Below are 20,517 nucleotides of genomic sequence, written 5' to 3'. Positions count from 1 at the left end.
GCCTTCCCAAAATCTATAATTGATTACAAACAGAAAATGAAAAATGGAAACATGAAATCTAATGGGTAGGATTTGAATTAAGCATAGCCTTGATCAATACATATCTACCAACTTGGGAAAGATGGGGGACTTTTCAAAGACAAAGTTCAGAACAAACTCGATCAATAACAGTTCCGAATTAAAATTTTCCCTTTATTAGGAACCGTAGGATTACCAAGATAAGAGAGAACCTTCTTCCATGGGCGATACGCTAAGAGTATTTAACATTTTATTTTTATTAACAATCAAAGTACCTTTAATAAATATTACACCACTCTGTTCTCTTCGGCATAGTTTATGTTTATGTATATTATCTATTTATGAATAATTAATTATGATAATAGATTAGAGCTAGGTTGTATATCAATAAACCCAAGGGGTAGCCCGGTTGGTGAGCAAAAAACTTGGTACGGACTTGGGCTACTCGCACGGTGGTGTTTAGTGCTCTTCGTTGTTTTCAGTGAAAGTTGAATGGTTCTCATTCAACCCCGGTATGACCCGGTCCATGCGATTGTGGGCCTGTAGACTGTTTTCAGAAAATAGTCGAGTGGATCACTGATAGAGGAAAAAAAAAGGGGGAATTGATAAGGCAAGTAGGTGAATCATGGCATTCATTACAGCAATTTGATAAACACATATCAACCTCTTTATGAATTTGTTGGTATATTGATTTATATTAATTAGAAATAGGGGTCATAAGTCATACCAAACACATCTATTATATTCATTAATTTGTCAAATAATCATAAATTTAAACTATACCAAATGGAGACTTAGAATTTCTAATCAGATATGACTTAGCTTGCGTTCATTACAGCAATTTGATAAACACATATCAACCTCTTTATGAATTTGTTGGTATATTGATTTGTATTAATTAGAAATAGGGGTCATAAATCATACCAAACACATCTATTATATTCATTAATTTGTCAAATAATCATAAATTTAAACTATACCAAATAGAGACTTAGAATTTCTAATCAGATATGTCTTAGCTTTAAAATAACTTGAATAGATAGAACATTATTTTCAGTAGAATGACAAAATCAAAGCGTGATGAACAAAAAATAAATAAGAAAAATTAGGTGCCTCCTTTCCTATATTAATCCCTTTGAACATATTAAGCTTGCTGATAAAGTTGAGAAGCCTAGATAGATATTCCATAGCTACAATAAATAAATAGGTGTTGCGGGGTTGCCGTGTTTCTAAAGTATGATGGGTTTGACTATTTTTCTTCCTTTCGTCTTATTTCTATAAGTCTATTGTTAAATCATTGCCAATAGACTTAAATTGAATAGTGATGTTTTAGTGAGTCATAATCAAGCCGCTTTTACCCTGGTAGAAATATTACATATAATATTATTTTATGTTATGAAATTGTTTGGAGTTTTGATGGGAAAAATAATTCTAATGTTGTGGTCCTTAAGCTTGACATTTATAAAGCTTCGGATACAATCAAATGGGTATATATTGATTGCATTCTATTTAAGATGGACTTTTGAATTTCATATATTAGATCTAGTGTTGCATATCATCAACTAATTTTTCTTTCTTGGTCAGTGGTTCACCTCAAGATTTATTTAAACATAAATTACGGATTCGTCAAGGTTGCCCTATCTCTTCATTGCTTTCTTTATTTCTCTGGATGGCCTTTTCAAAATCCTATTGATTTCTTATTGAGATGAATTCCATTCAGTCTATACCTAAATGTAAGGCTTTGAAGATCACTCATTTACTCATTTAGCTTTTGCTAATGACCATGTGATTTCTCCAAAGACTCCTTCTCTTCTATGCTAGCAAATTCTGAGGCATTAAATATTTTCTTAGGGTTGCTTGGCCTTTCCAGTAATCTCTAAAGTATCTCCCATTTGTTTTGGGTGTCTGATAATTTGAAAGCTTAGCTTAATGATATTTTGGGTCTCCATGAGGGTCATCCTCCTATTACCTATTTGTATCTCCCGTTGATTTCTTCCAAGTTTTATGTTCATCATTGTTCTTATATTCAAAGGCTTAGAAAGGGACTTCAGTTATGGAAGAGTAAGATCCTCTATTTTTTGGTTGACATAAGTTTATTAGATCAGTTATGTAAAATTCTTATATATACTAGTTTGGAGTTTTGGTCTTTCAGCTTCTATTTTTTCTAAGATTAAATCAATTATATCTTCTTTTCATTGGAAAATGGTAGCATAGTTCAAATTTTCGTTATCCCATGAGTTGGGTTAGGGGGTTAGGGTTTGTCTCACTAAAGATGAGGGTGGGTTTGGGCTTCATATAGTTAAGGAATCTAATATTACTAGCATCATTAAGCTTATCTGGAATATTTTTTCTTGAAAGAAGAACATTTAGGTTGATTGGGTTTATTTCAGATACCTAAAGTCGACTCCATCGAGATTGTCACGTGCCTTATCAATGCTTTTTGGGACTAAAACGAAATTCTAAATATCGACATCTTATCTATGATTCTATCCAACAAGTATTGATAATAGTTGATAGTTTTGACACTATTCTCTTGCTTGAATTGTCATCCAGATGTGCGTGCTTATTTCCAATTATGGTGATAGAAAATCAAATATGATGCTAGCTCAGATAGATAAGAAAAATGTATCTTCCATTATTTGTGACAGTTCGTGGCTTCCTGGCCCTATTAATTCTCATAATCACATTGAGGCTTGAATTAAACTTTTCAGCATTAGGTTGATACCTAAATGTGGTGGGGACATAGTCCTTCGGCTTGCAAACTCTTCCAAGAAATTATCCTCTTCATCTCTTTAGAACTTGGTTGATATATAAGGCCACTAAAGTTTCTTGGTGTAAGATGGTTTGGTTTAGGTCTAGCATCCCTAGATATTATTTTACCATTTGGAGAGTTATGACTAATTTGCTCCCTACTCAAAAGTTTCTTCAGAGAAACTTGTCAATTCATAATTGTTGCAGTTGTTGGAACTCCTTGAAAAATATTGATCACTTAATACCTCTAATTCTTTCTCTAATTTTGTCTAAAATATATTCTTAGAAAGTGCTGACCCCACCCTAGAGTTATCTTTCATTTTGAAAGAAAAACGACAATAGATATTAAAGAACTTTAGGTAAGTTGGTTTTTAGTACTATGATTCATCATGTTTGGTGGAAAATAAATAGAAGAAGATGATCTTTCTTTACGCTTTCTATTGAGCAGATCTGAGATACCATCACATTGCAGATCATAAATAGACTTCTTCCTATTCGTTTTATGTGCCCAGACATTATAAGAAGCATACATTTTGCCTCTAATTTCTCAAATGACTTTTGATATATCACCCTTTAGATCAATATTTTCTCCCCTCCCTAGATTATTTTATTTATCAGCCTTTTTGTTAGTTGTTTACCTCTCCCCCCCCCCCCCCCCGGGTCTTGTGATGTATCATCTTTTTAATAGTTTTGTTTCTTTTGTTTGGGGTCCGCCCCTTAGGTAGCAAATCTGGCTTTCTTTTTATTTATTTATTTTTTCTTTCTTTAATATATTTTTCATTCAGGCATCAAAAATAGAGGTTGAGGGGGTTACCCTTGACGAACATCCCTAGAAGGCCCGAAGAAACTAAAGCTACTCACCTGGGCTTAATAGAAAAAGTAGACAAAAAATAAAATCATGTGACACCTATATTGATTAAACCCTAAAAATCCAAAAATAGCTCTAGCAAAACCATATTCTAGTTTATCATAGGTTTTAAACATATCAAGTTTGACAGCCGTCGATCCCCATTTCCTTTTGCGATGTATAAGAAAATCAAAGATTTCATGGGAAATTACTTATATTATCAAAGATTGCCTGCCTTTAACAATGGTAGCTTGAAAATTGAGATATTATTTTGTCAAAAACCTATCAACCCATGCAACAATTCCATTTTTGGAAATTAGTGAAAGAAAATTATAATATGTACTAAAGGGTAGATGAATATTAAGGACAAAATTATAGACAATACCAATCGCGTCAACTTTCAGAGTTTCCTAGTAGGGGTGCAAGTTTGGCCTTGACTGCCCAGACCCGCCCTGATCCCGAACAAGTACCGACCCGAAAATTTAGGCCCTAAGGGCCGGCCCGGCCTTGAAATTTCTGACCCTGAGTCAGGGTCAGGGCGGGTTAGGGTTGATGTCTTTGGCCCACCCAGCCCGCCCTGAACCCGACCCTGTTTTTTGGCCTTGACTTTTGGCCCTGGTTTTGGCCCTACCCAGCCCTGATTTTCCCTGATGTTGACCCTGGTTAAGACCCTAGTTGTAACCCTGATTTTAACTTAATTTTATATATTATTTCATATTGAGTTAAACTCCTAATATAACATATCTTCTCACAATCTCACTGATATCTCTTACGATTTTTACCAATAAAAAATATCTTTTCCCCTTTTTCTACCAAAAAGAAAAAAAAGAGAATATCTATCTTCCTCACCTTCTGCCGCAAAACTTCTTTGGTCTCTGGCCTCTGCATTTCATTAAAAAAAGAGAAAAAAGTCTCTAGCTCTCTACGTGGTCTGAGGAATCACATTCACTGGTAACTCACTCTCTCTCTCTCTCTCTCTCTCTCTCACACACACACACACACACACATTAGGTGATTGTTTCTACTATTTTGTGTGAGCCGTATTTAAATCCTCATGTATTCTACCTATTCTGTGTGGGCAGTAATGTGCTTTTACTTTCTGTATATGCAGTACATAATTATATTTCTATCAATGAGATATTCATTAAAAAACAAAAAGAGTTAACTAAAATTTAAAGAGATCTCATTTATATCTGAACACTCTGTTGTCTAGCTTGTTGTAATTGATAGGTGAGAGGCATTGACTTGAACGAAAGTCTCTTTTAGAAGTTCCATATATATATATATATATGATAATGAACATGGATGAGGAGCATGAGGTGCTTTGCCTTGTTGGAAAGGACTGGTCTTGTTTGATCAATTTGGTCGTCCTTCTTTCTACTTTCATGATGTAAGATCAAATTCTGCATAATTAAGTGTTTGGTACCCAAAGAAAAAATAGATGTTGAGTATCTTTAAAGCTTTGGACCAAAACTTTTCATTATTTGTTTGTAGATTATATCAAGGCATGCATTAAATTGTTGCAGTAGCCATCAAAGAAAGCTGATTCATTTCTTGGTCATGAGCCAATGTGAAAATGGAAGAAGTTCTTGTCTATTAAACTTCATCCATAATGCATTATTTCAGGAGGAGGGACCATTGTGAGGACAATAGATTGCATGACAATATCATTTTGTTTTTTTTTTTTTTTTTTTTTTTGACAGTACAGTTTGATGGAACTCATTTAATTGATAATTTACCAAATAAAAGAACCACTATCACAGAACCTTTAATTATTTTGCAAACTGCAAGAAAACTAAACCTCCACCTGATGAGAGTGAAAAAAAAACTTCAGGTTCAAGGGACAAGATTGGTAGAAAATGATTTTCTACCAATTTTCACTGTATTAAATATATATATATTGATAATAAAAGTCGATAATAAATATTCATATCAACAATTACATATTGATTTAAGATGGTAATTTAAAAACAAATACATTAATTATTTTTCATTTTATTAATAATAATTACAAGAATAGAATTATTATTTGCAAATATTTACTATTAATGAAATCAAATTAACTAGGTCAAAAAATCTCTCTTTCTTTCTTTTCTACTCTGAAATTGAGTTATTATTGTCTTCATCTTGAACACGCCCTTTTGGCTTATGCGTATGTTTTTTTAATTTATGCAGATGTCATTGATGGAAAAAAACAATGGCCCAAATGCAATTTCATCAACACATATTACTGCTTCTATTGAGGTATCGTCTCAACCCAAAGCAATAGCTCCAACTAGTGTTTGGAATCATTTTAGTAAGATTAAACCCCCTGATGGGTCAAAAGCTAAAAAATGCACTTGCAATTATTGTCATAAAGAGTTTGGATGTGTTACTGAACATGGTACAAGTGGATTGAAACGGCATTTGGAGAGATGTTTTTTGTATCCATATAGTAAAAAGATAAGAAACAAAAGATGTTGAGTTATACAGTTGATGAGAGTAGTGGTGTCACCAATATATCTGCTTGGAAGTTTGACCAAGAACTTTGTCGTAAGGATCTTGCCCGTATGATTATTGTAGATAAATTGCCTTTTAAATATGTAGAGCAAAATGGTTTTAGATAGCTCTATAAGAGTTTGTGTCCGAGGTTCAATGTTTTGTCACGTACCACTGTGGCAAAAGATTGTTTTGCAATCTATGTGGAAGAGAAAAAAAAATTTGAAAGAGATATTCAAGAAAAATAATCAACGGATTTGCCTTACTATAGATATGTGGACTTTAATCTAAAACCTTGGTTATATGTGCCTAACAGCCCATTACATTGATCAACACTGGAAATTACAAAAAAATATTATTAGCTTTCGCGTTGTCCCATCACCACACACTAGTGAAGTTATAAGCAATATTCTTGAGTTATGTCTACTAAATTGGGGTATAGAGAGATTATCTACTATTACTGTAGATAATGCATCTAATAATGATGTGGCACTTTGGAATTTAAAGAGAAGGTTTGCCAAGAAAAATGATATGTTGTTAAATCCCGATTACTTTCATGTGAGATGTTGTGCTGTTTTTTTTAATGCAAGTTTTTAAAAACAAATTAAGATTCAAAATACTTGCCCCTTCAGTTTTTGAAGATTCTTTACATCCCCCCTTAATTCCTTCAGTTTTAGAGATTCTTTAAGTCTCTCCACATAATGGTTATTAATCTCTACAGTTTGCTAAAAGCTCCTTAAGGCAATTCTCTTTTAATCGTTTGAGTCACTTTATGTCTCTACATGAGAAGCCTCTTAAGGCATCAATTCTTCAGTTTTGGGAGATGTATAATCTCTCATTCAAGTCTCAATTTAATTCCTTCTCCTTTACTCCTCATCTCACTTGTCTTATAAATAGAGGGAGATTTAGCATTTATAAAACACGGATCATGTCACTTGAAGTATTCAAGTGTGTGTTGTCAAGCTTTGATTTTCTTGAGTTTCATTGGATTTCACATGTCCATTTCTTGGTGTTTTGTTTTCTAGTTTGAGCACAGCCCTATAGCATTCAAAGGGGTCCAGTAGTCGAGTGCACGATTACTGGGGGAGCCATCGGGTTGTTTTATCTTGGAGGCCGATTTGTAATATTTCCGGTTGCACCATAAGGGCATCTATGATCTTAAGGACAGTGTCAAGTGACACGACTCAACCCACCAATTTTTCTAACAATCTTTGTTTCAGGTATCAGGAATATTTCATACAGGTGATAGATTGAAAGTTCTCTTATCAAGAAGGCAACACTGGGGTTTGCTCTCTCAATAATCTGACACAACCTTCCCTACATGTGCACATATCCTGAATTTAATTGTTAAGAAGGGTCTTGAAAGTTATGAGGATTCCATATCTAATGTGCGCTCTGTTGTGAGATATGTAAGGAGTTCACCTACTAGAATGCAACGATTTAAGTTGTGTTTTGAGCAAGAGAAGGTTCAATATAAGAAAACCTTGTCTCTAGATGTTCCTACTCGTTGGAACTCTACATATCTCATGTTACGAACGACTTTAGAGTTTCGAAAAGCTTTTGCATGCTTAGAAGATAGAGACTTGAGCTTTACAGTAGATTGTAAGGATATGGTTTCAAGTGAACAAGATTGGGAAAAAACAAAAGTATTATGCAAGTTTTTGGAGATTTTCTACAATGCCACCACTAGATTGTCTAGGTCTCTTTATGTCACATCAAGTTGTTATTTTCAGGAAGTTTATACAATTGAATTGTTGTTGATGGATTGGTTAAAAAGTGAAGATCTCATAAGCCATGATATTGTGCTAGGATGGAAAAGTTTAGAAAGTATTGGGGTAGCACAGATAAGGCTAACATCTTTTTGGTTATTGCTTCTTTTCTTGATCCTCGTTTGAAGTTAACATATGTGGAGGCATGCTACTTAAAAATATATCCTCAATCTGAAGTTCAAATGAAGATGGAAACTATTAGGAATGTCATGGACTAGCTATTAAAGTACTATCAATCATATGAATCACCTCCTAATGCAGTGGTAGATGAAACAACTCCTAAACCTATTGATGCTCTACCAAAAAATGTCACTAAAAGTATTCACAACAAGATTCTTCAAAATAGGTGGGTTCAGAAATTGGAACAGAGTTGGATCGTTATTTGTTAGAAGGTATTGTGAATGATGAGGAAGATAATGTTAATTTCAACATCTTGAATTGGTGGAAGGTTAATAGCTCAAGGTTTGTCATTCTTAGTAAGATGGCTCGGGATATTTTACCAATTCCTGTTTCAACAGTTGCTTCAGAGTCTGCTTTTAGCACTAGTGGTCAGATTCTAGATCAATTCCGCAATTCACTGACACCACGGATCATAGAGTCCTTGGTGTGTGCACAGGATTGGCTACGACATTCACCAACACATATTGATGTTGAAGAAAACTTAGAAGACCTTGAGGAGATTGAATCAGGTAATAAGCTTTCAAGTTGAATTTCATTTAATAGCATTGCTGCTACTATTTACATGTACTGTTGTTTGGATTATCTTACTATTTTTTTTTTTTACATTAATTATATTTCAGGTGCTATTGAGGATGTTGATATGACAAGTTTGATTTGAAGTGTGATATTGGATGCTTTCTTATTTGTTAAGGCTGAATTTTTCTTAGGTGAGTGTGGAAATCTTCAAAGCGCGTGTTATTTTTATCGTTCTAATTTATTCACTTTGTAACTATCACTTTGATAAGATTTAGTATTTCATACTGTATTAATAACACGCAATATTTATTTTTACAGGGATCAATTGATGAGGAACAGTGAACCTGGAAATGCAATGAAGGATGCCAAAAGAAAATGATCGTTTCATTTTCTTTTAAACAAATTTGAGTTCTTTGGATTTTTTGTTTTCTTAGGATGCTCTCTTCTTTGATTAACATGACAAGGGTTTTGAGATCTTTGGATTGTTTGCCTTATTAGGATGATCTCTTTGTTTATCATGACAAATAATTGAAATTTGTTGGATTATTTACTTTCTTAGGATGATCTTTTCTTTGTTTACCATAATAGTTAGAATTATTTATATTGTTTGAATGTTTGCTTTAGGATATTCTCTTCATAATAAGTAATTTGTAACTTTGTGTTTTTTTATCTCCTCTTTATTATGAATATTTTTTTTTATTTTTAAGTTATTTCATATTTTGTAGGGTCAGGGTCAGGGTATACCTGGCCCTTGATGGCAAACTAGGGTCAGGGTTAATCAGGGCCATCCTGGCCCTTGGTGCCAAACCAGGGTCAGGGTTGGTCAGGGTCATCCCAGCTCGTCCCTGAAAAATCAGGGCCAATCAGGGTGGGTAAGGGTTGAGTTGAACCCTGAAAGGGTAGGGCCTGGGATGAAGTTTTGTGGCCCTGAGTCAGGGTCAGGGCAGGTTTGAACCCAATTGAGGGGACTAAGGGTTGGGATAGGGATTTAAAAAACCCAGCCCAACCTGGCTTGTTGCACCCCTATTTCCCAGCATCTTAGGAAAACAAATATAGCAAGGATTCCATCATGAACAAGGATTTTAATTGCTCTAAGACTAAACACATCATTTTAAATCTTCAAAAGGGAGAGTATTAAGTGTCACATTCTAAACCTTTTGAAATGGCCACTTTGAAAAGACTCTAACAAGGCGGGGTCTATGCGATTAGACGTGGTGAAAATAGATCCCAGGTGCTGAGAGAAAAGTTTACCTATCACATGTAGATCATAGATTTTATGACCATTGTCAGTAATTACAATATTAAAAAGTATGCTTCCTCAAGCTTTGATTAGCTATTGCATGAATAAATTTTGTATTTTGATTCCATCATTTAAGATGGAAATGCAAGAATTTTTTTTTTTTGTTGAAAATTAGGGGTGCAAGTTTGTTCTCGCTCTTGATTTCCCAAACCTACCTTTGGCCCGCCATGATCTTGAATAAGTATCGACCCGAAAATTTTAGCCCTAAGAGCCTACCTGTAATACCCTACTTCTTAAACTCGGTATGATTACACGGTTGACCCGGTTTAACCATGCAGGACCCGAACCGGAGAGAGTTAAGGCGGGTTCCTTATGGACCATGATGGCAAGAGTGACCTTAAACACCGGCTGACCCGACAAGTCCGAGCCAGTGCTAGAAGAGATGGGGGTACCCAAGCCGTGTACATGCACCTATCATAAGGCCATGTATGCATAAAGTAGGTATGTAGCTGTATCTTAAGGCGCATACGTATATTACATCTTATGCCAAAAGTGAGATTCGTGCCGAAGGCCGAATTCTGTCAAAATCCCACTTGTTGGCCAAGTTTTGGCCCTTAGGTGGGCGGACACAGGTGGGCGCATCTACCCACCTGAGTGATCCACCCATGTGATTGCTTAGTTATGTTAGGAAGTATAAATAGCATTTAAATTTTCCTTTTTCTTTTCTCATTTATGACACTCGGACATTGGTGAGAAGAGTAAAGAGGAGAGAGAAAAGAAGGGAAAGAAGAGGAGAAGAGAAGGAAGAGGAAGAAGAGATGGATTTCAGTGGCGCCGAGACTTGATCTTCCCATTCTGACGCCGAAAGAGTGATCTCCAACACTAGATCTACGTCTAGAGGTGAGCAAATGCTAGGTTCCTTAAGCTTTCACCATACCCAAGTAAAACCCTTGATTTGGGTAGGGTTTCTTGAGGTCTTGTAAATCCCCCTTGAGATGATGAATCTAAGGTTTAATAGATGGTTTATGTGTTGATTTTGAAGGATTTGAAGAAAGGTTTCCACGGTTGCAAGAGCATTGGTGATTGGAAGTGATTTTGGGGTTTTGAAGGAGTTCTTGAGCAAAGAAGGTAAGATGGCTTTCCATTCCTTAAATCTAAACTAGATCTAGGTTAGAACCATATTATGAGGCCTTGAATGTGTGAAGAATGGGTTTGGAAAAGCCCCATTTGAATCCCCAAAGGTTGGGGAAGTTTGGGAAGAAATAACATTTTCCCGCCAAGACCGGTGGGCCAAACCGGTGGGCTGACCGGGTGGCCTGCCGGTCTTAGCAAGACCCAACAAGGAAACATGATAAAAACTCAAAAAAAATCAATTTCAACAAGGGTTCACCATACAAGGAACAATAACAAATCAATCACTCATCCTACAATGCATTTCACCTGACAAATTCAAAAAAATCTCAACAAAATTCAAGTTTAAACCCTATATCAAAACAGCCCATCAATCCTCACAAATTCGAAAAAGGATCAACAAAATTCAAGTATAAAACCCTACTACATTCATCACAATCAAAAGTAAAAAAGTTAGAGATTTTCCGTTTTAGAGACATTCCGTTTCTAGAGAAGAGAGAAATGCAGAAGTAATACTTACAAAGGAAGTTATTGGAGCTTGGATTTGAGGAGGATTTGAGCTTTCAAATTCAAGATCAATTCCCTTTCTCCTCTCAATGAGTGGGTCGAGTAGAATCGATTCTAGGCCAAAGGGTAGAGCAGAGCTCTCACAGAGCAATGAGAGGCAAGCGGTGAGCAGCAAGGGACTACAGGACAATGAATGCGATGACGACCGGCGACCGAGGAGTGACCAACGATGACCACCGAGCGTCAATGAAGGTTGCAGAGAGTAGCGAGCGATGAAGGAGAAAACCCAATCCCTAAATCCTCTCTCCCTCTTCTTTAGTGGGTTTAGGTCGATTTATCCTTCAATCGTATGAAAGGGTAATTTGGTCAGATAATCAGCAAATTAAGTGATGGCATAATCACTTAACAAGTAAATCTAACAGAAAGGGTACGTTAGTTAAAATCTTCAAACTATAGGAGAGGTTAGTGTTATATATGAAAGTACGTGGGGAAAACATGATATTAAGCCAAAGGTTAGGGAAGGGGAGTGTAATTTTCTCAAAAGGCATATTAAAAAATTTTGATTAAAATCACCAATGATGATAAAGGTATATTAACAAAATAGTGATAATATATGTCATCTGATCATTGGTGCCAAGGTAATGAAAATTGGAATTGGGGATCAAATCGATCAATACCAATTGCCATCCAAATCAGATGGAATCAGTCTGGTCGGCCATGGCCAATTTTAATCTAAATTAGCTAATTCGACCAAGCTAATTCTAAAAGCATTCCCCCCTTCCGCCTCCCCTCTTGTGTGTGTGAGTAAAGTCCCCTTGGGCAATTCTATAGGATGTAAATAACAAAAAAAAAAAGGACCAAACTGATTCTAATTCTTAAAACTTTGGTTGGAACTTCAAATTCTACTATTGGTAGTACAACTAGTGGTGAAAATTTGGCCCTAATAACCTGAACCCACCTTGGCCAGTCCTAAGCCCGAACAAGGTTTGGGCCAAGTTTTTTGACCCTTAGGGTTGGTTAGGGTTGGTTAGGGTTGGGTTGGGCTAGTATTGAGGCCTCAACCTGGCCTAACCTGACCCAACCTAGCCTGAAATTCAACCTTGCATCTTTATAATAGAAATTAGGGCTCCAATAGGTATTTTATTGTTCTATAACTTTTTAATATATAAGACATGAATGGAAAAAACATGTCAAACAAGGTTAATCCAACCATTATAGAAGCCAAAGTCAACCCAACCCAGGCCAACCCCGCCCTGATAGGGTCAATTAGGGTCGGGTTGGGTTGGTATGAACCCGGCAAGGTTGGGCCTAAACGTGAACCCGATAGGGTTGGGTTGGGCCTAGGTTGAATTTTGAGGACCTAGGGTTGGGTTAGGGTTTTAAGATACCTGGTCCTGTTTCATCCCTAAATACAACATTTATGCTGCTTTCTTAGATAACCCCTTTCCCATATTTAATACTTTTCTTCGCATTCTAAAAAAACAAAAATATATATAAAAAGGTTATTATATATAACAAAAATACCCTCTACTTATAGGTTTCCCATAGTACACCCCTCCAACCATGGTTTTAGCTAGAATTGAGATCTTCTTGGGTAGGGTGCCCATGCAGCAAATGGTTGAAGGTGAGAAAATGAGATGACAAATATATGTTATATAAGTAGTAGGTCTAGATATTTAAGATCATGGGTGAAAGACTAAGGTTGCATTTAGGCCAACTATTGGTAGCCAGATTAAGGACCCGTACCCAACCGACCGTTTATAAATAGGACCATGCCTAGTGTATAAGGCCCGAATACTTAAACAAGCTGAACATGATGCAAAAACCTAAAATGAGCAGGCCTGATTAAGCTCAATTGAAACCGACCCAACCTAATTGATTGACATCCCTAGTTGATCCCTAAGTTAGCAATTAGGCCGAATCGAATTTTTCCGAATTATAGGAAAAATTCTGACCGAATCCTAATAAAAAATAAAAAACAGCAAAGTTCATGATTTTTTTTTTTTAATTTGATTATAAAACGTGAATAATTTGGGCCGAACCGAATTATTTGATTCAATTAAACTCACTTAAAAAAAAAAAACAACAACAACAACAACAACATTGGACAGAATTAGGGTTTTCCACTTTTCCCATCTTCTTTCTCCTCAATTTTTCACCTCAAGACTCAAACCATATGTTTTGCATCTAGTGGCTACCCAAGTACACGGTTATTCTTGAAGTCTTGAGTCTCTTAAATCTCTTCTCTGTTGGTTGTAGGCACACGAACACAAGTATGTGTTCTTCTTAACCCCCCCCCTTTTTTTTTTTTTCGAGTGTTTGGTTCTTCACGCTTTGAATCTGAATCCTTCATTCCTTCTAACACCAGTCTATGGTCTTTAACTATTAATGCTATTTGAATCTGAATCCTTGTAGCACCGTTTGTTCTGTTGGGCTTTTCTTGAGTAATTGTTATGTCAAAGGCACCGTTTGATTTATTTGGATCTGAATCCTTCTAGCACCGTTTGATTTATTTGGATATTGCTTCCATGGTGATTTTCCATCTTGAAAATAACCTTAAATTTCCCATCCTAGAAAGTCTTGCACATTTTAGTGAATCTGAAACTGTTCAAGGATGGAGCTTGCCTAGGAGAAATAATAAATACCAAAAGATGATTATGATTAGATAAGCTTTGTACTCTCTATTTATCCATCCTCAATGGATTAGTCTAAGAAAAAATGATTAGAAGCAGCGGCAATAGAGGTGAATTTGCATATTTTGATCTCCAAAATACAATAAATTATAAAAATAATATCTGAATTTTTTGTTCAACTTTTATTTTCATAAACAAATAATTCTCGAATCCGAATCCAATTTGATTTTTATTTTGTCTGCTTTTTTGATCGAACCCGAAATTAATCAATCGAATTATTTAGAATAATTCTCCACTCGAATAATTCTCGAATCCGAATTTACTAACAAGGGTTGAGCCTAGTACATAATATTTTTACTTTGTGATAACTTACTATCATCAATTTTTATATCTCATTTTTAGTCCTATTGTTACCAAATAACACAAATATTTAATTTTGTTCTTGTTTACTTTTGAACTTCTGATTCCAAAAATGACCTCCATGCAATTATACTCTCTTAAAAATATTTAATTCCAAGGTTGATCTCCATGTGATTTTACTCACAAATATCTCTCTCTGTATGTATGTAAGGACATTATTTGGAGTGTGTATGCATGTGTGAAAAAATAATTTCGAGGACCCGTGGAGTGAACTGGAGTGAAAAAGACAACAAAATGGAATTTCTAGACAGAAACAGACGAAATAAACAAAAAGCCCCATTAATGATCATCTCCATTTCGAAAAGTGGGAGCCATGGTGGCGATGGCAGTGGCGCTAATAAAAATGTTGTGGTGGAGCAAGCTCCATGGTTTATGTTCATGGGAACCCCACATTTGAAACCATCAAATTGTCCCAAAGTAACCGACTCCTTGAAAATTGAACCAGAGTTCGCCAGATTCCAGTCTTCAGTTCACACTCACGTTTGAATAAATCCTTTTCGAAAACTAAGATTTGATCGAAGGATGATCCGTAAGACTATTGGGCACTGCACATACTCAAGAATCTCAAACCCTCTGTTTTACTCATTTTTTTGGGAAGCTACGAAGGCTGCGTTTGATAATGTTTTTGTTTAAAAAATGACGTTTTGTGTTAAAAACGAAAATTTCAGTTTTTGTGTCAAAACATCGTTTTTAAATGAAAAAATAGTGTTTGGTGAATCTGTTTCTGGAACTGTTTCAAAACGCAGGTCTTCTCTCCTCTCTATGCGCGAAATTGTGAAAATGAAGAGCTAGGGCAAAAGACAAGTTTATCGGGAATGATTTTCTTAAAATTCCCCAAATAGTCCATTTTTTTTTATTTGGAATGAAATTGAGAAGACGGAACAACTATTTGTCATTCCATCAATTTCAGGGCCCGTTTGATAACATTTCTGTCGTTTCTGTTTCAAGAAACGACAGAAATATAAATTTCCGTTTCTAGAAATAGAAACTGAATTGAAGATGTTTGATAAGTCATGTTTTTAGAAGTCGATAGTAACCAATGAAAGAATGGCCACAAGTCGTTTCCAGAAACGGCGAAACAAGTTGAACTTGTTTCGCCTGGGTCGTTTCTTGAACCATAAATAAGTAAAAATTTCTATTTCTATTTCTGAAAATAAGTGAAACGAAACAGTTTTATCAAAAGCTTTTTACTCCGTTTCTGCTGTTTCTGGAGACAGAAACGGCAGAAACGCGTTTCTTGAAACGTTATCAAACGGGCCCTCAGTCTCTACTATTCTTTTTTCACTTTTTGTTCCAAAAAAACTTATGTTTTTTCGTTCTATTAACGAAAAAACTCCAAAAACATTCCAATAAAACATTACGAAACGCAGTCTAAGAATTTCAGTTGCAACTGGAAATCCACTTTGTTTGCTCAAATGGGTCCCCAAGTAATGAGGATTGTGATAAGACATTTGAGGTTTAGACTCCAGCTGACGAGAACGGATCTGTTGTTCGTACGATCACTTAGTCGTATGAGTCAATGACAATACATGTCTTCTTTTTCTCAGATATACCCCTTTTTATCCTTGTAATGATAAAAAATAGAATAGGTGTTGGTCCCTGACTCGTATGAGCAGGTGATCGTACGAGCAGCGGATTCTATCTCCCAGCTGACCACCCCCACGAAAAATAGTTGGGTGGGCGGGTGCCCTGTATTAACAGTTGAAGCTTCAGTCTCACCCACAAGCTACCGTTGAATCACTCTTGTCTTTGCCCAAACCCCAGTTTCCATGGCTCAATCCGTTTCTCCTTCTTGTCCAAGCTCCCTGTGATGATCATAGCCTTCTGGGTATTTACTAATGCTTATGGCACTTCAGGCTGCAACTACACATCTATCATCAGCTTTGGCGATTCACTCGCCGATACTGGAAACACTCTTCACGGTGGAGGTGGTCGAGTAGCCAAACTACCCTACGGGGAGACATATTTCCATCATCCCACAGGTCGATCCTCAAATGGCCGCCTGATAATCGATTTCATCAGTACTGTACCTTATATATGTTTTCCTCAGCTTGTGGAGTTACGCACTCATTATGTTTGTTAGTTTGTGTCAATGAACTATAAACATTTGCTAATTCGTGGAGATGGGTTATGGGTATTGCTTGCAGCTGAGTCTCTGGGGCTTCCATTGGTACCTCCATACCTTGGAGGCGGAGACTTTAAGCAGGGAGTGAATTTTGCAGTGGCAGGAGCTACGGCGCTTAACGCCTCCTCCCTTCAAAAGATAGGAGGTATCACTTCCGCCTCCAACTACTCTCTGGATGTTCAGCTCGGATGGTTCCAAAAGCTATTGCCTTCTCTTTGCAACTCTTCCTCAGGTAACTTCAAATCAACGCTTCTATGCTTTTCTTCTTCATCTTGTGAGTGGTGATCCAATACGTTGAATACTAGAATGAGCCTCAGTGGTGCCCCTAACTGATGACTCCATGAGCATTTGTGGAGTAGTGAGTTGCCACTCACCAACCACCCTATCATGAATCATTAGTTAAGACCAATGTTCATCGTTGAGCTGCAAGTTGACTTCTGGAAAACCAATAAAATAAGGTGACAGAGTTAAAAATAAGTGATTTAACATGTAAGTTGATTGTGATGTCCCATAATCTGTGAGTTAGTATTTGTTAATCATTGTCTTTTCTACGCGAGAAGTAGTTGCAGTTTCAATGTTAATGACCTCTGGGAAGCTGGTTTTGTTGGTCCCCGTACCTCTGGTGATTTTATCCATTTTGTTCTATTTCTATCATGACCTATTAACAGATTAGGTTTCACATAACAAGTTCCTTACAACATAAAACTTAAGAAGGTTATGTGAGAATATCATAAATGACATCGTTATTGATCCTTACTACCTTGCTCGGAAAGTTGCAATCCAAAATGTAGCTGATGGTCATTTGATTCTGATTTTGGGCTTGGCTAATTTTGTTTATGTAATATGATTTGCAGATTGCAATGAATTCCTTGGAAGATCTCTATTTCTTGTTGGAGAGATTGGAGGGAATGATTACAATTACCCATTGTTTCAAGGAAAAAGCGTTAAAAGAAATTCAAGCCTTGGTTCCTGAAGTCATCAATACAATCTCTTCAGCTATCACTGTAAGTTTCAAACACTTCAAAGCATAATCACTTGCCATCTTATGCTGCAAAAGATACCACATGCCCATAAATCATAATTTTCTGTGAAAACAGACGTTAATGGCTCATGGTGCTGCGACACTAGTGGTTCCTGGGAACCTGCCAATTGGATGCTCTGCTGTTTATCTAACAGTTTTCAAGAGTCAAAACTAGGACGATTATAACCCTCAAACTGGTTGCTTGAATTGGTTGAACGAGTTCTCACAGTACTATAATAGTCGTCTGCAGAAAGAGCTTGAACGACCACAAACGCTCTACCCTAATACAACCATCATCTATGCTGATTACTATAATGCTTCTATGGTCTTTTATACTTCTCCAGACCAATATGGTGCGCTTGCTATTTGTATATCCTCCTAATTTGCAATTAATGCTAACATGTACATATAAAGAAGAGCTCAATAATTTCATTTCATCCGTTAATTGTCATTGTAGGATTTACTGGATCGACTCTCAAAGCATGCTATGGACGGGTAGGGCAATATAATATTAATGCGAATTATTCATGTGGTTCTGCTGGTGCAAGCATTTGCAATGATCCATCATCATATGTGAACTGGGATGGCAGTCACTTAACTGAAGCAGCTTATAGATGGATAGCCATCGGTTTTCTACAAGGACCATACATTGTTCCTCGTCGCATCAATATGTCATGTGTATCACTGTCACAGAACGTTTCTGATAATTCGTTACCACAGAATGTCAGCAGTTCATATTCTCCTTTTCACCTCAATCTGGAGTATTCTTACTTTGGCAATCTTCCCCTTCTCTGCTCACTTACTCCTTGAGTAGGCCATTGGAGGTTCCTCTTGAGACTATGAGTTGGATATATTCAATTCTCAAGAAAATAAAGCTCTTATTGGTGTCAGATTAACCAAGATTTTTCAGGGATTGGTTTCCTACTCAAGTGTCCACATAAAAGTGCGAACCCGTGTGCGGAGGCTACCTTTCTTTTGTTGCTGCTGGCTTCTCTGTTTTGGCTATTTAGCCAGTTTGTGGCTCTGCAATCGTCTTCCGGGAGAATATTTCTTCTCCAAAAGAACATAGAGAAGTAGAATCTAATTCAATCACTAACAATTTTTTTTTTTTTTTGTAGGTAAGGAGTCTTTAGCTCAAAATGGTAGAGCACCGGGGATAATGCCCAGGTTATGGTGGTTCGAATCCACCAAGATTCTTCTTCAATAGTTTAATTTTAATATTTCCCTTAACAATGATAATTAGATGACATGAGTTGTGTAGTGTAGTGTAAAAGTAAACCTTTGTGTGTTATGTGATTGTCCCTAATCTGGATCCTCTGTTTGTTAGGAGACTGAATTCTTATCTGTTTGAATAAGAATCCCATGGGAAAGCTGGGTTCAAGGCTGCTGGTTTCAAGTTCACTGTTGTTGCACCCAGAACAAGACTTACATTCTACAGTTCCTATTACCACACAAGAAGAGTCAATTTTGGAACCTGGGGTTATGCCCAGCCCTTAGATGGAAGTATCAAGGAGAAGAAAAATACAAGAATGGTTAAAAGAAACTGAAACTCATTTAAGTTCCAATTATGGCTGAATTGCCTAAACCCAATACTGAAACCTTCATTGAAAAAAACTGAATGAGCATTTTAAACACTCAGCAATGATAGATTCTTGATGTTATTTGGTATGGAAGGGAGGATCATACATTTGGCACTTCTGTTTTGGGTTTTCTTGGCAGCAACTTTCAATGGTGATTTCCCTTACATCTTAACCAAACCTTATCCCCATTATTTTGGGATAAGGTTTGGTTAAGATAAGCAGGGTATTTCTCAATGTTCCGGACAAGAAAAAGGGAAAATCAATCCACATATTGCAAGAACATGAAGCAGAGGAAAGTGGCTTCAGTTCCAGTTCTCACGCTTTGAAATATTCCATGTATCTTGGGCGATCAAGATTTCCTTCAGCAAGACTCCGCTGAATTCTTTCTCGTGAAATGCTTAAAGGTATTCGAAAGGTTCAGACCCTTTTGCCCCACATACTAAATATTAGTATCCAAAGAAGAAAATTATTAGTTATTCCAAATTTATGTCAAGTTTGTGTAGGCGATTGATCAATTTCCATCTTCCATGAATATCTCTGCTAGTATGGGTTTTTCTAATCAGTTCTCCACCCAGGAAAAAATGATTGAAAGTGAAATTTCAGTGAATCCCACAAGTGTTTAACCCCTTAGAACTTAGAAGTGATATTAAATTACTATTTAATTATAGTTAATGTTATCAAGCCCGTCATGTCAAAAGCATCAAAATGCTCTGTTTACTTGGCATTGACATCATATTTACTTCCAAGAAAAGCAGACACCCAAAAAGGCTTTTTATCACATTATGGTCTGTTTTCTTTCCAGATGCTATTTTGTATTTACAGGCATAGAGATCAACACTATCCCCAACAGAAATCTATCTTCATTCATCATCCTAGTCACATTGAGAGAAAAAGAGGCGAGGAGGATCAATTTAGTTCATCATCATCCCAAGAGCCAGAGCTTGAAGCCCACCCAAGTCAGTGGTGGACAATCTTTTCCTAGCACAAGGTTGGAAGGATAGATCGTCTCTGTCCTACATGTCCTGCATATGCATCATCATTCCATTTCACTTCACCAGACAGATCTTTATGACAGAGGCTGCACCTATTCGATGTAGTGCCACAATAGCATCACCAGGCTTGCAAAGCCCTTTCTCTGCTGTTATGGGTGCATTATGGACAAAGTTTCATCTTGGCAAGTTGTTTATAAGACACCACAAATATACAAGTAAGAACAGAAACCCTTCTCTAATCATGACAAGAAACTCCTCTCTATCCACCACAAGAAACTAATCTCTAAATCAGAGCCTTGGTGGATTCGA

General features: G+C 36.5%; 1 pseudogene; it reads left to right on the top strand.

Moving 5' to 3' along the window:
* Positions 1 to 16,100: 16,100 nt before the first annotated feature.
* LOC122060035 lies at positions 16,101 to 19,017 on the top strand (annotated as a pseudogene).
* Positions 19,018 to 20,517: the final 1,500 nt, after the last annotated feature.

The sequence above is a fragment of the Macadamia integrifolia genome, chromosome 13 (genome assembly GCF_013358625.1).
Source record: "Macadamia integrifolia cultivar HAES 741 chromosome 13, SCU_Mint_v3, whole genome shotgun sequence".
NCBI lineage: Eukaryota > Viridiplantae > Streptophyta > Magnoliopsida > Proteales > Proteaceae > Macadamia > Macadamia integrifolia.
Note: the sequence above shows the minus strand (reverse complement) of the source record. Positions and strands in the feature narration are given on the sequence as shown.